Source organism: Pan paniscus, chromosome 4, assembly GCF_029289425.2.
Source record: "Pan paniscus chromosome 4, NHGRI_mPanPan1-v2.0_pri, whole genome shotgun sequence".
Lineage (NCBI taxonomy): Eukaryota > Metazoa > Chordata > Mammalia > Primates > Hominidae > Pan > Pan paniscus.
The window spans coordinates 86,391,821-86,411,087 of NC_073253.2; the positions used below are offsets into that span (position 1 = coordinate 86,391,821).

Genomic DNA, 19,267 nt, shown 5'->3' on the forward strand with positions numbered 1-19,267 from the left:
GCTGGGACTACAGGCGCCCGCCACCACGCCCAACTAATTTTTTTGTATTTTTAGTAGAGACGGGGTTTCACCATGTTAGCCACGATGGTCTCAATCTCCTGACCTCGTGATCCACCCACCTCAGCCTCCCAAAGTGCTGGGATGACAGGCGTGAGCCACCACGCCTGGCCTGAAACAGGAAAATTTTAAAGGACATAAAGTTAATGGGCAAGAAACAGAGTTGGAAAAGCTACTCTAACAATTATTTCCAATAAAGGATTCACATGTACACAGTAACAGTTACTAGTGGAAACTAACTAAATAATAGAGTATTCACTACAATGATAGTCAAAAACATTGAGGTCTTGTGGACAAAGACTTATGGACAGGTGCAAAACATAAATCCTCTTCGCAACCCAGAACTTATTGTTCAGTATGAGTTTTGATACATGTAAGAAGGGATATTATGACACCTGAGACAGTTAACTGATGGGAGTATTGACAGCCATAAAGGTTGTTTCCAGGCCAGGCACAGTGGCTCAAGCCTGCAATCCCCACACCAAAGTGGGAGTATTGCTTAAAACCAGGAGTTCAAGCCCAGCCTCGGCAAGATAGTAACAAACACCTCATCTCCACAAAAATTAAAAATTAGCTGGGTATTGGGACATGTGCCTGTAGTTCCAGCTACTCAGGAAGCTGAGGTTGAGGCAAAAGGATTGAGCACAGGAGCTGGAGGCTGCACTAAGCATTGATGGTACCACTGTACTCCAGCCTGGGTAACAAAGACAGACCCTGTCTCTTAATAAAAAAATATTGATTCTAGGACAGTAGAATAGATAGTTAAACAGCATGGAATATGAGGGAAATCCTCAGCAGTATTAATTTTTCATTCCAGTTCCATGTTGACCATACATACGATGGCTTTTTGTTTAAAGGCTTTTATCTTGAGAACATGATGTCTGGAGTTAAAGGGATTGGCATCTTCCACACATCTGTACTATTCTTGAGTGTGATCATTTAGGAATGAATATGATTTGAACTCATACATGTTAAGAGAGGGTGCCAAATTGAGAACCAAGCAGATCCACCACCAACAGTAAAAAGGACCCTAAAGTAAATTGGTTGAAGAAATTAGATCCCAAAGATTCTTGGTGAATTTTGAAGTCTTCATCAGTATATCCATATCAAAAGGAGATGACAGAAACCAAAATAAAAGAATTATGGGCTGAAAAGGACAACTGGATTAAAATAAGCATCATTTCATTAAAAACGGCTAACGTGAAGATAAATCTTTTGACTCCAGCTCTTTAGAGGATCTAAAGTGACCTTAATGGACAGTGGAAGAAATCACAACATGGAATTCCCTGAATAAAAATTTATTGACTTTAAATAGTTTTGTCTAATGTTACATATACACAATTAAAAACAACCTCTTTACACTGAAAAAACAAAAAAACAAACAAAACAAAACAAAACATTGAGGTAACAGTTCCCAAATCAGCCAGGCCAAATGTTCACTAAACAAAATCAAACATCACTAATCAAACATCTTATAATTATGAAAACACAAATACAAATTAAGATCATTATAAGATAACAATTCATAAATATCAGAATATCTGAAATAAAACAATACAGATGGCAATACTAATTTTTGTGAAAATATAAAACCACAAAACTACTTTACACTGTATGGAGTGTATACATTGATGCAGCCACTTCAAAAACCTGATTGGCATTCATTAAAGCTAAACATACCAATACCCTATGACTCAGAAATTTCACTTCTGATTTACACCAAATGTATACACAAGATTATTTACATTGCCATATAAAAGTTGAAAATTAGAAACAATACAATTTCTCATCAACAGTGATATACATACATAAATTATATTATAACAATATGCATTAATCTAGCAATCATATTGACTGTAAATTATCCAAACACAAAGTGATACCCACAGTTTGGTTCCATGTGTTTAAAATTTATAAATTATTTGGCGCTTATGTGAGGAAGGGCAGAAATATTTAGGAAGGGATGATGGAGAAACGTCAAAATTGCTAGTAATGCTCTATCTCTTGACCTTACTCATTACTAACCATTACTTAGTAATGATTACCTGAATATATTCACTTTTTTTTTTTACCATTTGTTAAGCTATAGGTAAGATTTTTGCAGATTTTCTCCATGTGTTATAATTCAATAAATATATCATTTTACCTTTTTGCTAAAAACCCCTCTCAAGAGATGCAAAATTATATGCAAAGACCTTACCTGGGAAAACAAAATCATATACATATTTACAGAGATGGTTGATTCACCATCTCTGTAAAATAATCTCCTCCATACTCACACTCTGTTACAGTGACACTGAACTTCTTGTGTTTTTTACACATAGGAAGAACATGTAATTTCTTGTCCAATGAGGGTGACTGCAGTTTTTTGTTAAATGATATCTATTAAATTTATACTGAGACCACAGCAATAAACTAGAACTATTTTGGGAAAACTATAACGAATGGTAAGTCCACATGTACACCCCAAGTGAGTTTTTGCATTAGGAGCAATAATATCAACCTGTCATGCTCTTTTTGCAGACCGTCTCATGGCTCAGTTCCTGCTGTACTTAAGCTTACTGTTTGTTATGATTTGAATTGTGGCTACCCCCCAAATTTCTAGCCCCTAGTATCTCAGAATATAACCTTATAGGAAATACGGTCATTGTAGGTGTAATTAGTTAAGATGCAGTCATAATGGAGCAGGGTGGGCTCTTGATCGAATATGACTGGTTTCCTTATACAAAGATATTGTGAGGACACAGGAGGGGAATACTATGAGAGCAGATAGAGACACACACAGAGACCACGATGTGACAACAAAGTAAAAGACTGAAGTGGTGTATCATCTTCCAACCAAGGATTGACATCCCAAACCAGCAAGCTAGGAAGAGGCAAAAGATCATTCCACCCAGAGTTTCAAAGGGAGTACCACTCTGCTGAAACCTCTGTTTTTAATTTCTAGCTTCCAGGACTGGAAGATGATGAATTTCTGTTTATTTAAACAACTTAGTTGTAATTTGTTATGGCAGGGCTTGGGGAATTAATACACTGTTAGTGGGCCATCTAATCAGAGAGGCATCCCTTAGTCAATCTAACAAACATAGATCCCCCACATCATACCCTGTCTCTTGAAATCCCTTTACACTCTCCAATTTTTCCCACATCTATCTCTAAGTGATCTTCTGTAGATTAGCTATTTCACTCTCTGTCTCTCCATACAGGGTATAAGCTAAAGGGAAGCAACTTTGTAGTCAGAGGGAGTTCGCTCCCTGTTTCATCCCCTTGGACTAAAGTCATATTTGGTATAGAGTGGAGAGTTGATAAGTATTTGATGTATCAGTAAATTCATGAGTAAATGTATGATTTTATTGTGAATTTAAAAGTATTTTGTGATCTAACACATAGTCAATTAGAACAAATTAAATTTTTTATGTGTTCTCAAAATAATTTGTTTTGCTATTTTGTATGCAACATTAAATGTCATTAAGAAAAATGATCCTCTCTAAGACAACTGATGTATTTTTTAAAATTTCCACTCTGCTTTCTGTTGTAGAGTATTGATCTATATGACAGAAACAAATAGGACAAAGATAGATTCTCTCAGCCACTGAGAGAATGTCAGAAGGTAAGAGAGATGGAGCAAAATAGAATTTCACTCTAGCTTTTTCCAGCAAGTCTTTAAGAGGAGCTCTGTTCCTAGGCCAAAAGACATCATTTTATAGATTTATAGATTTAGTTCATTTATAGATTTAATTCTACTCCTATAAAACTACCAGTGGTATTCTTCACATAATTAGAAAAAAAATCTATCTAAAATTCACATGGAGTCCTATTTTAAAAAATATTTCCTTCACACTATCCTACCTTGAGTTTGCAAATGTTTTCTGATAAGTGTTTGATTTATATATTAAGGCAGTGTTTCAATTTCACCAGCTGTTATTTGATGATTTTTAAATTTACTTTCAACTGTAAGATTTCATTTATTATGAGCAAGAATTTATGTATGGGTATATGAAATTATATGAATATTGATCCTGCTTTTTAAAATAACTTTTAAAATTCCAGGTGTTTTTAAGAATATAAGCAAGAAAAACTGACTCATTTACTATAAGAAAAAAATAAATATCTCATATTGTAAATACAGTGAGTCAAATGATAGTAACATTCATTTGGTAAACGTGCAGCAAATTCAATATTTAATATTTGATTCGTTCAATAAAATGATAATTTTAGTTAAAATGCATAAATATAAATAATTTTAAATCTGACATAATGACTAATATTTTTTTAACATTGAATAAACTGAAAAACTTCAGTATAAGCTGAACAAATTTAAAGCTGTGGCAGCAAAACTTTCACATGGACGAAGAACCTTATAAGTTCTGCTATGGTGTAAAATATCAACTGAGAATGCGATTATAACAGGACAGCTAACTCAAGAAGCATGTAGCAGAATTTGTCTTGACTTATAAACTCCTAAGGCATTTGAAGATTTACTTATCACAAGGTCCAAATGAGAAATGATTGCCTTACAGGTTGTTAAACCTATATATGAGTTCAAAAATTAATCAGGTATTGACAAATTAGGGAAAATAAAGCCAGCAAAAATGAACCCACTGCAGGTATTAAGTCAAGTTTGTGTGTGTGTGTGTGTGTGTGTGTGTGTGTGTTAGGCTGGGCACAATGGCTCATGCCTGTAATCCCAGCACTTTGGGAGGCCGAGGTCGGTCGATCATTTGAGGTCAGGAGTTCGAGACCAGCCTGGCCCACATGGCAAAACCCCGCCTCTACTATAAATACAAAAATTAGCCAGGTGTGGTGGTGGGGACCTATACTCCCAGCTACTCGGAAGGCTGAGGCAGGAGAATCACTTGAACCCAGAAGGTGGAGGTTGCAATGAGCCAAGATCGCACCTGTGTACTCCATCTTGGGCGATGGATCCCTAATTATTGATTTTACCTAGAATTTAATAAAAATGAAAGCAAACAACAAATACCTTCATATACCTGGCTTCTTCCTCTCAACATAATGTCTGTAAAATTCATCCATGTTATCATGGGTATCAGTATTTCTATGTTTCATTTCTTCTTAGTTACATATTATTGGGGGATTATACCAAAATTATTTATTCATTTATATTTGGATGGACTGTAGGACATGAGTCTGTATATGGTGTTTGGTATTATGATTAAAGGGGCTCCAAACATTCATTTATAAGTGATCTTATGAGCATATATATTCATTTTCCTTGGAAAAATACCTAGATGTTTGACTCCTGTGTCATATGATAAGTTTAGGCTTACTTTTTAAAGAGAGGGTCAGCCAGTTTTCCAAAGAGAAAAATAAAAATAAATTTACCTATTGACACTCTCTGGAATGTGTGAGAGCTCTGTGTTCTACATCCTTATGAACTGTTGCAGTTGATACCCTTTTAACTTTAGCATACCAGTTAATATAAGTGATATATTCCAAGGATGTTAGTTTGCAGTGTTTTGGTGACCAATAATGTCATTGTTCTCTTCAGGTAAATATTTTCCAGTTACATATTATTTTTGGGACATGTTTATGCAAGTGCTTTACATTACATAGGATTTTTTAATCTCCTTAATTTGTGGGAGGTTTTTGAATATTGTAGATGAAGTACTGTGTTATATATTTTCTCCTAGACTATGACTCATCCATTCATTTTTTTTTTATTTTTATGGTATCTTCTGAAGAGCAAAAAGTTTTATTTTGATAAAGTACAATTTATCAAAATTGCCCTTTTTGGTAATACTTTTTGTATGCTATTTAAGAAACTTTTACCAAGATTGCATAGATTTTTCTCCTATGTTGTCATGTAGGTGTTTAATATTTGTGGTTTTAAAATTTATGTCTACAATTCATTTTCAATTATTTTTGTGTATCACCATAGGTGAAGATTAAAGTTCGTCTTTTTGCACAAATATCTACTTTGTTCCACATTGTTTAAAGGTAGACACTTGTGTGGAAAAATAAACTTCAATCTTCACCTACCTAATTAGGTACATTGCTATCTTTAAGGTATCAAGGTACATTGAATTACTTTGGCACCTCTGTTGAAAGTTAATCAGTGGTGTCTTTGGGATTGTATTTCTGTATTTATTAATTTATGCAATGATTTATTTATGTCTCATGTGAGAATGAAATATTATGATAACTGCTCTAGATTTCTGGTAAGTTGTGAACTTCGAAAAGGTGAATCCCTCAATTTTGTATGTTCTTTGTCAAACATGATTTCAGAAATGTTAGGCTTTTTGCATTTCCTAAAATATTTTAGTCCAATTTGTCACTTTTTAGAATAAACCTTTTGAAATTTAATTAGGATTGCCTTAATTTACATATTGTTTTTGGAAATTGGAAATTATAATAATATGAAGTCTTTCATTCTGTGAATGTGATACATCTCTATTTTATTAGTTTGTATTGTAATACATAAAAATTTTTACAGTTTTACTGCCTTAAGGCAATATATGTTTATTATCTCACAGTTTTTATGATTCAGAAACCCTAGCATGACTTATCTGGGTCTTGTGCTCAGAGTCTTAACTAGGCTGAGATCAAAATGTTGGGCAGATGGTGTTCTCATGAGGAGCTCGGGACTTGTTCAGATCATTCCAGTTGTTGGCAAAATTCAGTTCCTGGTTGTGATTGGATTGAGGCCTTTGGTACTGGGAGGCTTCCCAGATCCACGGGTAGTTTACAGCATGGCTCTTTGCTTCTTAAAGACCAGAAGGAGAGCATCTCTTTCTTTAGAAAGTGTCTAATCTCTCTTCTAAATACTTTACACTGTTTAAGTCAGAAAAAACTAGGAAAGCCAATCTTCCTTTTTAATGAGTCAAAGTCACCTGATTTGGGACCTTACGTCTACAAAAGTCCTTCACATTTGCCTGTGATCATATATAATGATCTTCCCACAGAAGTAATAACCCATCATATTCCCAGATCCTGCCCATATTTATGGGATGGGGATTACACAGGGCATATATATCAGTAGGTATGAATCTTGAGGGTCAGCCTAGAATCTAGCTACCACTTCTATTTATTTAGATATTATTTACTTCCCTTAACATACTTTGCAGTTTCCATTTTAGAGGTTTATACATACTTCATTAAATGTGTTCTGAAACATTTTGATTTTAATGTTATTGTAAATGGCAGTTTTAAACTTTATTTTCCAATAATTTGCTGCTACTGTAGAAACATGCAATTGATTCTCTATATTCAGTTTGTAACTTGTGATTTTATTAAACTGCTTAATCATTCTAGCAATTTTCTTGTTTTGGTTATAGAAATGGTTTGGCTCTGTGTCCCCACCCAAATCTGACATTGAATTGTAGCTCCCATGTTCCCCGTGTGTCATGGGAGGGACCTGGTAGGAGGTAATTGAAACATGGAGGCAGGCTTTTCCCGTGCTGTTCTCATAATATGAGTAAGTCTCATGAGATCAGATGGTTTATAAAAAAAAGTTCCCCCGCATATGCTCTCTTGCCTGCCACCATATAATATGAGCCTTTGGCTTCCACCATGATTCTGAGGCTTCCCCATTCATGTGGAATGGTGAGTCAATTAAACCTCTTTCCTTTTTAAATTACCCAGTCTTGGGTATGTTTTTATTTGCAGCATGAGAACAGACGAATACAGTTATCATTGTTGCTTTTCATTTCTACAAAAACAGCCATGTCATCTGAGATAAAGAAAATTCTACGTTTATATTTTCCAATATGTATAATTTCTTTTTAACTTTAATAGACTACCTAGACCCTTCTCTACAGTATGGTACAGTAAGTAAACCTACTTGCATGATTGGATATCCTTGAAGAGAGAGAGCATTTTTTGCTAGCTTATGATCTTGGGAAAAAGTTATTCACTTTTTCTCTATTAAGGTTGATATTTGCCATATGGTTTTTGAGATAGCCTTTAAAAGTTTGATGGTATTTTCTTCAATACCTACTGTTGTGAGAGTTTTTTATCATGAATGGATATACTCAATTTTGTCAAATGTTTTAATGTATCATTGAGGAGGAATTATTCTGAGCTTTTTTTTGAAGTTAGTGATATAAAGCTATCTATATTATCCTCAGTTAATATTTTAATATTTCAATGCTCTACAGAGATATTCTCCCTTTAATTCCTAATTTTAGTAACCCTTACATTTCCTTTTGATTTCTCCCATCAGTCTGTATATTTGGTTGTAAATGTTATTCATCTTTTCAAAAGACTATTTTTGGCTTAGTTCGTTTTTTTTTTCATTTTTTTCTTTATTTTTAGCATTTATTTATATCTGCTTATTTACTTGTTTACTTATTCACTAAGTTGCTTTTCTAATTTTTCTGTTGTTAGATGATTTTTTTTTACTTTTCTTCTTTTTTTTTTTTACTACAAATACTTAAAGCTACAAATTTTTCTTTGAATGCTGTTTTAGCCGAATTTCCTACATTTTGATATGAGGTATTTTCATTATTCAGTGTTGATATGGTTTAGCTGTGTCCCCACCCAAATCTCAAATTGAATTGTAATAATCCCCACATGTCAAGGGTGGGGCCAGGCAGAAATAATTGAATCATAGGGGCAGTTTCTCCCATACTATTCTCAGGGTAATAAATAAGTCTCATTATACCTGATCGTTTTATAAATGAGAGTTCCTCTGCACAAGCTCTCTTGCCTCCTGCCATGTAAGATGTGCCTTTCTTTCTCCTTTGACTTCTGCCATAATTGTGAGGCCTCTCTAGCAATGTGAAACTGTGAGTCCATTAAATCTCTTTCCTTTATAAATTACCGAGTTTGGGATATGCCTTTATTAGCAGTGTGAGAACAGACTAATTTTGATTTATTCTTTGAAACCGAGATCACTTAAAAACATTTTGCTTAATATCTAGAGCATATTTTACTTATATGGCACTGTTTTACTCAAAGCAAATTTATTTGCAAAGTCAGCAATGGATATTAAGGAGATCTTATGGCAGGCCAAAATTTTCATGTCCCATACTTTTGGGCACTAGTCTAACCCTATACTGCCCAACCTGTAGCGTTTCTGTTCGGTTTCCAACTACAGAGTTGCCATTCTCTGGTATTTCTTGGATAATCTCGCTTTGTGCATGCATGTTCAGTTTGGTCCTAAGCTGCAGAGTTGCAGGGGCCCCTAGATTGCCTCCTGTCCATATCTTTTCACCTTCAACACTGCATTCTGTGCATTCTAGCTGCTTCAGTTGTCACAAGTTTTTTTGTCTCCTTACTTCAGCAGGTCTATCATGCTCTTATTGGAATCAGCTTGCTGCATATGGTTGAGGAAGAGTCCCTAGGCTAAGAGCCAGAGAAAATATGGAGTTCATCTTGTGATTTTTCCCTTCTCACAGAGACCACAGGTAGATAACTGATGTATAATCCCTGAAATATGTTATCAAATATAATTTCTCTAATTTTATAAATTATTTTCCCAAGAGGGTCATTCAGATACCAGTTACTCCATCATAAGTGAGAACATAAAAATAAATTATGCACGTAAAAATATATAAATGGGTTAAAAAACAGCAAAAGTTAGCAAAAGAAAGCAAAAGTTACACTATTAAACATTAACTGAATAAATTGGGAAGAAAATTACATGATTCATGCAATCAATTAAATTCTTTAGAAAAACATAATAATACTAAGGAAAACAAAACAGCATAACTAATAAAAATAAAAATAAGTTAATAAATTAGAAATTAGAATAAGAATCCAAATAATGATTATTAAAAATAGATTAAAAATTTACATATTGAGAAAAATTCATATTGCTAATGTGTAATAATTGATTACAAAACAAAATAAGGAGGAAATTTAAAAGGTTGTGATACATTATTGTTATTATTATTACTATTATTTTGGACAGGGCACCACTATGTTGCCCAGGCTGGACTGCAGTGTCATGACTATGGCTCACTGCATCCTCGACCTCCAGGGCTCAAGCGATCCTCCCACCTCAGCTGGTACTCCAGGCACAGGTCACCATGCCAGCTTATTTTTCTGTAGAAACTGTGTATTGCTATGATGCCAAGGTTGGTGTTGAACTCGTGGGCTCAAGAATCCTTCCAAAGTTCTTGGATTGCAGGCATGAGCCACCACACTTGGCCATGACATATTAGTTTGATAATGCTATAGAAATGAAGTAGATCACCTCAATGAAATCTGTTTTCTAAAAGTACATAATTTACCAAATCTTACCTTAAAAGGTAGAAACAAAGTTAAATCAGACACATTCCTATAGAAGTAGATGATCAAAACAAATCCAAACCAGAAGAACTGCTTTTTACAAACAGCACCAATCTAAACTATTTTCATTAAGGATTGTCAATTAAAAAAAAAAAAAAACAAGGAATTTTTATCTTTGCCAAACAGATTGGAGATGATTACTGAAAACGAGTACACTAGTCATAAAATAGTGTAAATAGGCATTATTTTTCATTGCCAGTGAAATGCAAATTTGTATAGCCTCTAAAAATGCAGTGTGCTAATATGTGTCTAATTTAGACATGCACATAACCCTTGTACCAGAAGTGTTTGTATTTACAATATCTCACCTGTGAGAGATAGTTAAAGAGCATTGTTTTAAAACACCAAAACATGGAAATCAATCTAAATGTCCTTTAAGAAAGAACAATGTTAAAAAATCATATTGTATTTATGTATTGAAATACAAAAAATTATTATAAAGAATTAGTCACTTTCATATACAATGATTTGAAATATTGCAAAATATACTGTTAAGTTGTTAAAAAGTACTGTTCAGAATACAACTATAATATCCAACACTTTATTATTAAAAGTGAATATACATGTATTTTTGCAAATACCTAAAATATCTATGAAAGGATGAAGAAAAATGTAAAAGTAATTTCCAGTGAGTAAGTTATCTTCATGTTGAGAAAAGAATTTGGCAAAGTTTTTTTTTTTGTATTTTTGTAAAAGATAAAATAATCTATGTATTGTGGGTCACATATACCCTAGCCACACATTTCTTGTTTTTTATAAAACTTTTAAAATATAAAAAATATTATTAGTTCAAAGGCCAGGGATTCTAAAACTTTATTCTTTCATACATTATCTATGTATGTTTATACTTTATTTTATATCATAGACTCATTAATATTGAACTAAACATCCCTCCCAAACTACCATTATGGCATGAAAATATGAACATACGTATGAAGTTCTATTTGTTTTTATATTCTACCTCATTTCATATTAAAGATTTTCTTTGGTTGAGGTAAATGCTACCCTAAATTTTGGTTCAGTCTTTTTATTTTTTTATTTTATTTTAAGTTCAGAGATACAAGTGCAGGATGTGCAGGTTTGTTACATAGGTAGGCATGTGCCATGGTGGTTTGCTGCACCTATCACCCCATCACCTAGGTATTAAGCCCAGCACGCATTAGCTATTTTTCCTGATGCTCACCCACCTCCCAGTCTCCCATGACAGGCCCCAGTGTGTGTTGTTATCCTCCATGTGTCCATGTGTTCTCATTGTTCAGCTCCCACTTGTAAGTGAGAACTCTTGGTGTTTGGTTTTTTGTTCCTGAGTTAGTTTACTGAGGATAATGGCTTCTGGATCCATCCATATCCCTGTAAAGGACATGCTCTCATTTATTTATATGGCTGCATAGTATTCCATGGTGTATATGTACCACATTTTCTTTATCCGATCTATCATTGATGGGCATTTGGGTTGATTCCATGTCTTTACTATTGTGAATAGTGTTGCAGTGAACATATGCATGTATGTATCTTTATAATAAAATGATATATTTCTTTGGGTATATGCTCAGTAATGGGATTGCTAGGTCAAATGGTATTTCTGGTTCTAGGTCTCTGAGGAATCAACACACTGTCTTCCACAATGGTTAAACTAATTTGCATTCCCACCAAGAGTGTAAAAATGTTGCTATTTCTCCACAGCTTCACCAGCATCTATTGTTTCTTGACTATTTAAAAATCACATTCTGTCTGGCATGAGATGGTATCTCATTGTTGTTTGATTTGCATTTCTTTAATGTGTTATTTTTTCATATGTTTGCTGGCCTCATGCAAGTTTTCTGTTGAGAAGTGTTTGCTCATGTCCTTTGCCCACTTTTTAATGGAGTTATTCATTTTATTCCTTGTAAATTTGTTTAAGTATCTTGTAGATTCTGGATATTAGATCTTTGTCAGATGGATACATGGCAAAATTTTTCTCCCATTCTATAGGTTGTCTGTTTGTTTTGATGATAGTTTCTTTGGCTGTGCAGAAGCTCTTTAGTTTAATTATATTCTATATGTCAACTTTTGCTTTTGCCACAATTGCTTTTAATGTTTTCATCATGAAATTTTGCACATGCCTATGTCCATAATGGTATTGCCTAGATTTTTCTTCTAGGGTTTTTATAGTTTGGGGTTTTATATTTAAGTCTTTAATTCATCTTGAGTTAATTTTTGTATAAAGTGTAAGGAAGGGGTCCAGTTTCAATTTTCTGCATATGGCTAGACAGTTCTCCCAGCACCATTTATTAAATAGGTAACCCTTTCCCCATTGATTGTGATATGGTTTGGCTGTGTCCCCTCCCCACCAATCTCATCTTGAATTGTAGTTCCCATAATTACATGTTGTGGGAGGTACCAGTGGAAGATAATTGAATAATGGAGGTGGTATGCCCTATAATGTTCTTGTGGTAGTGAATAAATCTGATGAGATCTGATGGTTTCATAAGGGAAAAACCCTTTCACTTGGTTCTCTTTGATTTCTCTTGTCTGCTGCCATGCAAGACTTGCCTTTCATCTTCCACCATGATCATGAGGGCTCCCCAGCCACGTGCAACTGTGAGTCCATTAAACCTCTTTTTCTTTAGGAATTACCTAGTCTCATATATGTCTTTATCAGCAGTGTTAAAATGGATTAATACAGCTTGTTTTTGTCAGGTTTGTCAAAGATCAGATGGTTGTAGATGTGCAGTCTTATTTCTCAGTTCTGTATTGTTCCTTTGGTCTATATGTCTGTTTTTGTACCAGTATCATGTTCTTATGGTTACTGTAACCTCGTAGTATAGTTTGATTTCAGGTAGCATGATGCCTCCAGCTTTGTGCTTTTTGCTTAAGATTGTCTTGGCTACACAGGCTGTTTTTTTATTCCATATTAATTTTAAAGCAGTTGTTTTTTTCTAATTCTCTGAAGAACATCACTGGTAGTTTAATGGTAATAGCATTGAATTTATAAATTACTTTGGGCAATATGGCCATTTTCATGATATTGATTCTTTCTATCCATGAATATGAAATGTTCTCCCATTTGTTTGTGCCTGCTTTGATTTTCTTGAGCAATGGTTTGTGGTTCTCCTTGAAGAGGTCCTTCACTTTTCTTGTTAGCTGTATTCCTAGGTATTTTATTCTCTTTGTAGTAATTGTTATTGGAAGTTCATTTATGATTTGGCTCTCCACTTGTCTGTTGTTGATGTATAAGAATGCTTGTGATTTCTGGCATTGATTTTGTATTCTGAGACTGCTGAATTTGCTTATCAGCTTAAGCTTTTGGGCTGAGATGAAGGGATTTTCTAGATACAGGATAGTGTCATCTGCAAACAGAGACAGTTTGTCTTCCTATATTCCTATCTGAATACATTTTATTTCTCTTACCTGATTGGCCTGGCCAGAACTTCCAATACTATGTTGAAAAGGAGTGGTGAGAGAGGGCATTCTTGTCTAGTGATGGTCTTCAAGAGGAATTCTTCCAGCTTTTGCTCATTCAGTATGATATTGGCTGTGGCTTTGTCATAAATGGCTCTTATTTTTTTGAAGTATCTTCTATCAATACCTAGTTTATTGAGACTTTTAAACTTGAAGGTTGTTGAATGTTATCAAAGGCCTTTTGTGAACCTATTGAGATAATAATGTGGTTTCTGTTTATGTGATAGATTATGTTTATTGATTTGCCTATGTTGAACCAGTCTTGCATCCTGGGGATGAAGCCAACTTGATCATGGTGGATAAGCTTTTTGATGTGCTGCTGCATTCAGTTTGCCAGTATTTTATTGAGGCTTTTCACATCGATGTTCGTCAAAGATATTGGCCTAAATTTGTTGTTGTTGTTGTACCTCTGCTGTGTTTTGGTATCAGAATGATGCTGGCCTCATAAAACGAGTTAGGGAGGAATCTCTGCTTATCAATTGTTTGAAATAGTTTCAGAAGAAATGGTACCAACTCCTCTTTGTACGTCTGGTAGAATTCAGCTATAAATCCCTCTGGTTGTGGGCTTTTTTTTTTTTTTTGGTTGGTAGGTGTTTATTACTGCCTCAGTTGTTTAGGAACTTGTTATTGATCTATGCAGGGATTCATTTTGTTCCTGGTTCAGTCTTGGGAGGGTGTATGTGTCCAGGAATTTGTCTATATAATTTTTATGTATTTGTTTATAGGGTATATGTATATATATTATATTTTATGTTATATTTATATGAGTTTACATGCTGATTTTATTTCCAGTGGGTTAATATTATACTTAATGTTATGTACATAAATATTTATTTATATTAGAGTACTTGCTTTGTAATTCTTTCACTTGGATAAATGTAGCGAATCACATTATTTGAGTGTAACAATCTCCTCTTGATGGCCTCTATGTTTCTTAATTTCTGCTACTATGGATAGCTGATAAGAATATACTTGTATAAATCTCTGAGTTAATGCGTGAAAGAATTGTTCTTGTATAAAGAAGTGGAAGCAGTATTTTAAGGTATAGAGCATGTAATTCCTCATCTTTATAAAATCATACAGTAATAAACTCTTTGCCAGTGTGGTTGTATCAATGGATACTTGTACATTCATCAGTATTTACTTCAACATCTGATGTTTTCAAATGTTTTAATTTTCTCCATCAAATGGTCATAAAATTTTATCTTATGACCTTTATTTTAATGTCTTCATTATCAATGATGCTTGCCTCTATGTGACTCCTCTCTACAGAAAGTAAATTCCTGACTTTTCCCACTTTCTATTGGTTTTAATTGCACTTTCTTATTGTCTTTATGTATTCGTAATAGGGATACTATTGTCATATCAGCAAGATATAAGAAATTTATTTATCTATTTATTGGTTTGAGGTAGAGTCTTGCTCTGTCACCCAAACTGGAGTGCAGTGGGATGATCTTGGCTTGCTGCAACCTCCACCTCTTGAGTTCAAGTGATTATCCTGCCTCAGCCTCCCCAGCAGCTGGAGTGACAGGTGCATCCCACCACCCCCAGCTAATTTTTGTATCTTTTAGTACAGATTGGGTTTCTGCATTTTGGCTAGGCTGGTCTCAAACTCCTGACGTTAAGTGATCTACCCACCTGAACCTCCTAAAGTGCTGGAATTACAGGTGTCAGCAAATATTCCCAGCCAATAAATTTAATACACTTCTATTCCACTGAACTATTATCTTGTCTGTTCCTGTACCGATAGTATTTCCTATCAGTTTCCTAAGAATTACCTACAGCTTCACATCTCAATAAGTATTAGGGCAAATCCCACATTTAGTTTTTTCTGCAGCAGTATTTTGCCTGTTCTTGGATGTAAAATCTACTATTTTCTCTTTCTAATTTTGTAATTAGATAGATATTTGGGCATAAAATCTACCAAATGCATTTCAAATCCTCTTAATAGATATTTTAAAAATTCTGTAGAAATCTTATTGAAATCAATGGCATTGACTGTACAAATAAACTTGAGGAAAATTGATACCTTTATATTATATTTTCTAATATAAATAGATGAATTCCTCCACATTTTTAACAATTGTGTTTTGTGTCTTCTAAGAAATGAACAATTTAATTTTATTTGTCAATTATGTATAGAAAGACACCAGCAATTTATATTAATTTTATGTTCAGATACCTTATTAAACTTTCCAAACAACTTAAAAAACATATTTCAGGATATTATCCATAAAAACTTCCTCAGTCTCACTAGACAGGCCAACAGGCAAATTCAGCAATTACAGAGAACCCCTGCAAGATTCTACAACAAGAAGATTATCTCCAAGACACATAATTGTCAGATTTTCCAAGGACGAAATGAAAGAATATTAAAGGCAGCCAGAGACAAAAGGCAGGTAACCTACAAATGGAACCCTATTAGACTAACAGTGAACCTCTCAGCAGAAACTCTACAAGCTTCTTAAAAAAAGAAGTCTTCAACCAAGAATTTCATACCAGCCAAAGCAAGACTCCAAAGGGAAGGAGAAATAAGATCTTTTTCAGATAAACCAATGCTGAGAGAGTTTGTTACCATCAGACCCACCTTATAAGAGATCTTGAAACAAGCACTAAATATGAAAAAGAAAGACCATTACCAGCCAATAAAAAAACACACTTAAGTACATAGACAAGTGACATTGTAAAGCAACTACATAAACAAGTTGGCATAATAACCAGCTGATAACACAATGACAGGATCAAATCCACACATATCAATACTAACTGTGAATGTAAATAGGCTAAATGTGTCATTTAAAAAGCACAGAGTGACAAGCTGGATACAAAAGCAAGATTTGTTGATATGTGGTCTTCAAGAGACCAGCCTTACACGCAATGACACCCATAGGCTCAAAATAAAGACAAGGAGGAAAATCTACTGAGCAAATGGAATTCAGTAAAAAAAAAGCAGGGGTTGCAATCCTAATTTCAGACAAAACAAACTTTAAAGCAACAAATATTAAAAAAAAAAAGAAAAAGAAGGGCATTACATAATGGTAAAGGATTCAATTTGAAAAGAAGACCTAACTACCCTAAATACATATGCAACTACCACAGGAACACCCAGATTCATAAAGCAAGTTCTTAGACACCTACAAAGAGAATTAGGCTCCCACACAATAATAGCGGGAAACTTCAACACTCCACTGATACTTAGATCATCGAGGCAGAAGATACTCAGGACATGACCTCAAAATTGGACAAAATAGATTTCATAGACCTCTGAAGAACTCCCCACCAAAAACAACAGAATATACATTCTTCTCATCACCACAAGGCACATATTTTACAATCAATCATATAGTCATAAAACAATCCTCAGCAAATGTGAAAGAACTAAAATTACACCAAACACACTCTTGGACCACAAACAATAAAAATAGAAATAAATAATTAAAAAATTACCCAAATATATGCAAACACATGGAAAGTAAGTAACCTGCTCCTGGATGGCTTTAGATAAATAATGAAATTAAGGATAAAACAGAAATTCTTTGAAACTAATGAGAACAAATACACAAGTTACCAGAATCTCTGGGATTTAAGGCAGTGTTGAGAGAAATTTATAGCACTAAATGTCCACATCAAAAAATTAGAAAGATCTCAAATTAACAAACTAACATCACAGCTAAAGGAACTGGAGAAACAAGAGCAAACCAAATCTAAAGCTAGAAGACAGACATTAAAAAATCAGCTAAACTGAATAAGATCGAGATACAAAAAAAAATTCAAAAGATCAACAAATCAAGGAGTTGACTTTTTGAAAAAAATAGTAAAGTAGATAGGTGGCTGGGCAGATTAATAAAGAAGAAAAGAGAGAAAATCTAAAGAAACAAATTTAGAAATGACAAATGGGATGTTGTCACTGACCCCACAGAAATACAAATAATAATCAGAGACTACTAGGAACACCTCTATGCACACAAACTAGAAAACTTAGAAGAGATGGATACATTTCCGGATTCATACACCCTCCCAAGACTGAACCAGGAAGACACTGATTCCCTGAAAAGACAAATAACAGGTTCCAAAATTGAACCAGTAACAAATAGACTACCAACTAACAAAAGCCCAAGACCAGATGGAGTCACTGCCAAATTCTGTCAGATGTACAGAGAAGAGCTAGTACCATTTCTGCTGAAACTATTCCCAAATAAATGAGGAGGAAGGACTTCTCCCCAACTCATTCTATTAAGTCAGCATCATTCTGGTACCAAAACCTAGCAGAGACACAGCGAAAAAAAAAAAAAAAAAAAAAAAAAAAGAAAGAAAGAAAACTTCAGGCCAATATCTTGGATTAACATTGATGTAAAAATTCTCAACAAAATAGTAGCAAACTGAATTCAGAAGCACATCAGACAGCTAGCTAATCCACAATGATCAAGTAGACTTTATTCCCTGGGTGCAAGTTTGGTTTAACATCTGCAAATCAATAAATGTGATTCATCACATAAACAGAACCAAAGGCAAAAACTACATAACTATCTTAATAGATGCAGAAAACACTTTTGATAAAATTCAACATCCCTTCATGTTAAAAACTTTCAATAGCCTAGGCATTGAAGGAACACACCTCCAAAAAAGAAAAAAAAAAAAAAAGGCCATCAATGACAAACCCACAGGCAACATCATGCTGAATGTGCAAAATCAAGAAGCATTTCCCTTGAAAACCAGCACAAGACAAGCGTGCCCTTCCTCAACATTCCTCTTCCTATTGGAAGTTCTGGCCAGGGCAATCAGGCAAGAGAAAGAAATAAACAGCATTCAAATAGGAAGAGAGGAAGTCAAACTATCCCTGTTTGCAGACGGCATGTTTCTGTATTTAGAAAACCCCATAGTCTCAGGCCAAAAGTTCCAGCTGATAAACAATTTTGGCAACATCTCAGGATACAAAATCAACATAAGAAACTACTGGCGGCCGGGCGCGGTGGCTCACGCCTGTAAACCCAGCACTTTGGGAGGCCGAGGCGGGCAGATCACGAGGTCAGGAGATCGAGACCATCCTGGCTAACACGGTGAAACCCCATCTCTACTAAAAATACAAAAAATTAGCCGGGCAAGGTGGCGGGCGCCTGTAGTCCCAGCTACTTGGGAGGCTGAGGCAGAAGAATGGCATGAACCCGGGGGGGCGGAGCCTGCAGTGAGCCAAGATCGCGCCACTGCACTCCAGCCTGGGCGAAAGAGCGAGACTCTGTCTCAAAAAAAAAAGAAAAAGAAAAAAAAAAAGAAATTACTGGCATCCCTATATATCAACAACAGCCAAGCTGAAAATCAAGTCAGGAATGCCATCTAATTTATAACGGATACAAAAAAATAAAACACCTAGGAATACAGCTAACCAGGGATGCGGAAGATCTCTACAATGAGAATTACAAAGCACTGCTCAAAAAATCAGAGATGACATAAACAAGTGGAAAAACATGCTATGCTTGAGAATAGAGAGAATCAATATAATTAAAATGGCCTTACTGTC

At 34.6% G+C, this 19,267-nt stretch overlaps 1 protein-coding gene and 1 pseudogene across 1 annotated transcript in view; one reads left to right on the forward strand and one right to left on the reverse strand.

Annotated features, from left to right (window-relative positions):
- Window positions 1–19,267, reverse strand: part of LOC117980325 (putative uncharacterized protein C5orf17) — a 241,524-nt gene that overhangs the window by 219,517 nt on the left and 2,740 nt on the right. The gene's annotated exons all lie outside the window — the stretch shown is intronic.
- Window positions 340–445, forward strand: LOC112439972 (small nucleolar RNA SNORA40; annotated as a pseudogene).